Below are 6,000 nucleotides of genomic sequence, written 5' to 3' on the forward strand. Positions count from 1 at the left end.
TGCCATAAATTATTGCTATTATTTTTTAATGCCATCTTTTCCCGGCATATTTCAAGGCTGCGCATAGAACGCATAAGTTAGGTACGAATGTATTTGAAAGTCATTAGCATTTTGTACCGTTATTATTTATAATCTGAACACTAAATCACTCGAGTAACTAATTGTCAAACGATTGAAACTGTAACTACACGTTATATAGTATAGCAGAAATTAAAAGAGGTAACATCCATGCTGATAATAATTCAAAATGTATAGGAAAATAATATCTCCAAACATTTGTCAATTAAAGAGAAAATCTACTTTTGTTTCCTGAAATATCAAAATTACTTCTTCGCTAAGCTACGCGTACGATAGTCGTATTCCTAAAGTTTATGCTATCTTTTATCTTCGCTATCTCACCTGCTCTGCTTTTAGACTACATTTACGTGATCTTGACTCGCGCAAAGCAAACTGTTGTAGATCGAGAAACGAGTGTATTTGCAATATATCAGAGTGAACAAGTAAAAGGAAGCAATGTCCGTCAGATATTCGGATGACGTCCGCGCACGTAAGCATCGGAATGCTTTTGGACGGCAGTGTACGTGCCAGTATCCTTGAAGAGGTTAATGCTACGTATCGATCTCCCAGCTATCAATGAAATCTGTTCGATTATCGGGGAACTGTTCTATCAACAACGAATGGGTTCGAAGAAATTCGTTTCCACTTAATCACTGTAGGGATCAGCCATCCCTCTATCGAAAGCTAAATAAAAGCTTCTAATCTGTTCGGTGCCGCTACAAAGGAAAATCGTAGCGAAACAATATTTCCGCAGCGTCAACATCATCGATAACACTGGCCGCAAAAAAGGACTACGAACCCATCAACTATTGGCAGAATTTCACCGGGAGCGAATAGGCGAAACGATAGGAAGCCTATTGGCGGGGAAATTGCTGGTGCTTCGATCACCGGGAAAACGGTCTTTCATCGAGGTACTAATTCGACGGTTACATGGCAGCTTCCTGCCAACTAAGCAGTCGTAACTCCGCAGCCGAAGTTCCAGGGCACGCGCGTACATTGCGACGTTCTCTCGTTCGAAGAACAACGCGGGAGACGTTTGCGTAACACGTCGCGCAGACACACGCAGCCGACTCTTCGCTCCCATTGCAATATCTGATAACCTGTGACGTCTGAACGACTATCTCTAAACCACGGATTTTGCGAGTTTGCGACAAAAATAAGAATAAGCCAAATACGAAACTGCAGAGACGTTTCTAAACTTCAAAGAAGCTATGGGCTATGGAAATCATCGTTTCAGCGAATATTTCTAAATTTACGGTAAATGTGATTGCAAACACATTTCTGGAGAATCAGTCAATATATTAATATATAAAAATTAATATATAATGAACGTAGACGTGAGCGTATATTAAGATAAATTCTGATATATTTCTTTATTTCTCAAATGAATTTCTGAACGAGATTATAATCGCATTATAGCCGAGAGTATGGATTTTAGAAATTGATTACAAGATAGTTATATATTATACAAATGAAAGAACATAGGATTGTGGAAACCTGTTTTTTCGATTTAGTATCTTGAAACGAATAAGCTTGTAATGTTAGGTCGAATCATAGTTATCGTTACAAAGTTTGTCACCATTATGAAAAGAAGTATTGACGTAGCACATTTCTCCCTCGACCTGCTTAAACCTTCGATAGCAAAGTGGTGACTAGTCAGAAAATGAATTTCGATGAATAACCGATAACGTCGCAGGTTTACAACAGTGACTGTTAAAAAGCTTCATTTCTACGAAAGACCACGCAAACGTCTGTTAATATGTATGAACTTTCTGCTTAATCCTACCGAATTTTTTTAAAACGTCGTGAAAAGTTTCGTCAAGTATTCGGAGGTTTTACTGTCAGTTTAAGTTGTAATTAGATCGTGTAATTTAATAATTTTAGTAGGAACTAAAATAGTATGTAAAATAAGGATAATAAACAGCAACACATAATAATAAATAATGCAGCATAATAATCGTATAATGTAATGATAAATAATAATAATTCATAATTTTCTCACTGGAGATCAATTTGGAAACTGCAAGTATCCTCTCGATATTACATTGCAATGTTTAATGTAACGTGCTGTGCTCGTTTAATTTAATGAATTGCGATGTCTATAGATTGCGTATGTTTCACATAGTATCCATTTTTGAAATAATGTAACTGTTTGTAACAATTTTTGCAGAAACCGTGAATAGTATGGCTAAAAATTCCCACGATATGCAGAGACGCCTCCGTCTTTGCATAGTTGTGTTTGTTATTCTATTTATCGGACAGCGTGCAATCATGTCAGCCTGTTCAGCGCATAAGCCCTTACTAGCATGACATATGGCACCTGTCAGAATCATGCGAACGGAAAAAACGAAAAATTTTCTTGAAGTTAGATAGTTTGCGCTGGGACTGTACCGACTTCCAGAAAAAGCATGGAAAATTGAACAAGCCCTGACATCGAAAAAGATTGATATAAAAATATTGCACAGGAAAAAGAATATTAACGTTATTAAATTTAGTTATGGCCATTATAACAGCTATGTATAAACTCAATACGATTACAAAAGGTTAAAATAGCCACACTAATTTTCCTATCTCAATTATTCAGTTATAACCAGAAGATTATTGATCGTCGAAGAAAATAAGATAAAAATAACGCCGCTGTTAGCGGTGTCTGCATTTTTGATAACATGTTTAAATTCAGCAGCCACAAGAAGAGCATAAAAGTGTCGATTTCCATGAAATTCGTACGAAGTTATGAATTTTTGCCAACATTCTCGACAAAGGTACCACTGTGCTTCGCCCCGAATATTCGAACTCTATATAAAAACCAACATGTTTGAAAGAAATATACCGAACACCGTGCCATAAAAATGGCTAGATAAAATAATAAACAACCCTAATCCTAATCCGCTACACTGTTGCAGGCAAAAGCCATCGAAATCGGTAATTTCTTTCGTCGAAAACGAAGAGAACGAAAATACCGTCCCGGAAATAATACATTTGGCAAACGCACGGAACAGATAAGCATCTCGAAAGAAGCGAGGAATATGTTAAATCGTCGCGGAGAAGGTACGAGGGTTAACCGGAGATTATGTCAGCCGTGCGGTTCGTATAATCGAGGTCTCTATAGCGGACGAGACGGATTTTTCGATATTACTGTGCAGCCGGGACGTGATCTAGAGGCTTCGCACGGGTAGCAGAAAGAATCCGCGGGATTCACGGTGACACCGTAACTCCTATCACTTTACCGTCACACTTAATTAAATCCGGCTACCGAGGACGCGTCGGGCTCTTTCACTTCACACTTAATCGAACAAACGATACGTCGCACAAAATTATTAGAAGCAGCACGTGGGCTTCGTAACAGATACGACGGACAGAGGAGACGGATCGTTCACTGTAAAAGGTAGGTGGCACCGGCGCACCGTGCATTACACGATCTCATCTAATCTGACAAGCTCAAAAAGGGAATGACGTTAGAGGAGATTGGTCCGTCGCGTCCTGTAACTGCTTCATTTTCCGTCGAGCTCCTCGAACGTTACCCGGGGAAATTCCTTCCGGGACTTTCTCTTAACAGGGTTAAAAATTCACGCACAGAGGAAAGTCGCTCGGGTCGTGTTTAGCTGCTCTCCTTCACCCCGTAATTGCCCGTTTACTTGTCCCATCGACTGCAGAGAAAGAGAGACGCCGGTTACTATGCGGGGCCCTCTATAATGTTTACGTCCTAGCCGAATCGGTGTTGCCGACATCGATATCTCGCTCGCCCTAATCGTTTCACTTTTCTTCCGACGCAGCGCCTTCGCTCCCATTGTTCCCGGCGCCTTTCCGTTTCGTTGTCTCGTCCGCTACGTTTCTGCTCTTATTTTCCGCAGACCCACTTCTCGAATGCATCCCCGACAGCTGCGAGCTGCTCTCTGCCAGTGATTATTTTCATTCGATGCTCGTTTTGTCGCGACAAACGAGCGAAAAGTATTCGCGCCGTTGCACAAAAGGGCGAAAATTAAAAACATTTCAGACAACGGTAGACGCGCGCTTTCAACTATAAAACGGAATTTTCGAAGCGCGCTCGTTTCCTTTTGACCGTCGCCGACGAATCCGTTACGCAACTATCTCATTTAATTGTCGAGTTAATTGCGATGCAACGATACGCGCGCGGCCCTTGTTAGAACGAGTCGCGTCGATAGCTTATTACGTCGAACGCATTATCGAGTGCATGTAACGCTCGCGTTATTGAATATGCTAACGATGCGTGGCCAGCTGTATTATGTAAAGAAACGGATTTCGAATTTTCGATGTCGAGCAAGCTTTCAACGAAGCAACGCGGACGCGAGACAACGACGCCGGAGAAGCGTCCGCGAGAATCCGAGCGGACAAATAATTTGGGGGAAATTATGCGGTTGCAGTCTTCCCGGTCTATTTGGAAGACGAATTGCATTCGATTCGATCCGCCGATTCGATTAAATCTCGAAGATGTCCGCCGCCAGGTTCAAGGAAAAGGAGTGACGGAACTCTTGCATCGCATAATCAACGGATTACCGAAGCGATTTTGCACTTTGAGCATTCACCGCACGGACAAATGCGGCGGATACGATTATGCTCGAGGTCATTAGACTCTCTAGATTTAAAGTTCGCTTTCCGAAAGCCCGCTAAAACATTTGAAAGGACAGTTGAACGGATCACGATCCGAATAAGGGTAGCATGGTCGCGGCTATTGTGTTACAGCGTGCAATAGCTTCAGTCGTTTCGTTCATTGCCACGCAGATTATTTCAACTTTTGTCCGATAATCTTTCCATTGAACTTTGCTTCGGAGATTTACAGTTCAATTTATCACGCGACTATTGATTATGGCGGCTTCGTCGGCGACGCTTTGAATACGTTCGCGATAAATTAATGAAACAAACATTAGAAATCGTCGAACAATTTTCAATCTGAACGTTTAATTATCGTTGACTTGGTCAAACGCGACGAACGATTCATCATTGCGACCATCGAACTACGAATTCCAATAATTCCCGATAATTTATAATCGGACGGCAAAGTTTCGGCGGTAATTTTCCACGCAGCATTACTCGATCCGGCGGATTTATTAAAATTTCGAGTTATAAAACGTTTCCTTGTTAAATATCTACCGTAGCTTTCGTTTCAACGAAGCAGCCGGGAGTGATTGTGAAATGAAATAGCTAGAAACATCGCCTTCGTTACGAACTGAATGGCGGATTTTCACGTAAATTAAACATTCCGTGTTCACGTCGACGTATCAGCCCGAGGTTCCTCCACTTCGACAGTAGACTTTCCCAGATCCAGGGGAATAATCTCGATCGAACACAGTATTATCACAGGGGTGTCACAAAACCGTCGCAGATCACGGTCACCACGAATCCCGTAAACACTTATTTCCACTTCGTGGTTCGCCGTTGCATCCCCACGGCTCGACGGCAAACGGCGGCAAACGGCGGCAAACTGCGGCCGATTTCCATTTAAAAAATCTCACTGCACAACAAAAGGGATCCGGTGCGGTCGCATAGATTCGAATCCGCTTCGGCGTTGCGAACTGCCGCGAGCGCGCGGCGAGCTTGCGGAGACGACGACGGGAGATCGGTATCGCGGCGCGAGGCGAGCGCAACCCTTGACAAACACAGATACGCACCCTTCATCACGTGTGATCCGCTCGGGACGCCGATGTGCGAGAAACGCTCGAATCCGCTCGGATATCTCACTGTCCGCGCGCTCGAACGGTTTTAATCCGCCACGTGGTGGTGGTGGTGGCAGTGGTAGGTTTGAACGCGAAGGGAAAAGCGAACGCGGGAGGGCAGAGGATCTATCGCGAGATCCTCGAGCGGTAGCCGTCACTGGAGTGGACGCGGGTTAGCGAACCCGTCTGCGGATGGTCGTACCGTGATCAAGTTCACGAGCGGATTTCTTCTGCCGCGATAACACGTCCGATGGTATCCTCGCGTGGCGGC

The sequence above is a fragment of the Augochlora pura genome, chromosome 5 (genome assembly GCF_028453695.1).
Source record: "Augochlora pura isolate Apur16 chromosome 5, APUR_v2.2.1, whole genome shotgun sequence".
NCBI classification, from domain to species: domain Eukaryota; kingdom Metazoa; phylum Arthropoda; class Insecta; order Hymenoptera; family Halictidae; genus Augochlora; species Augochlora pura.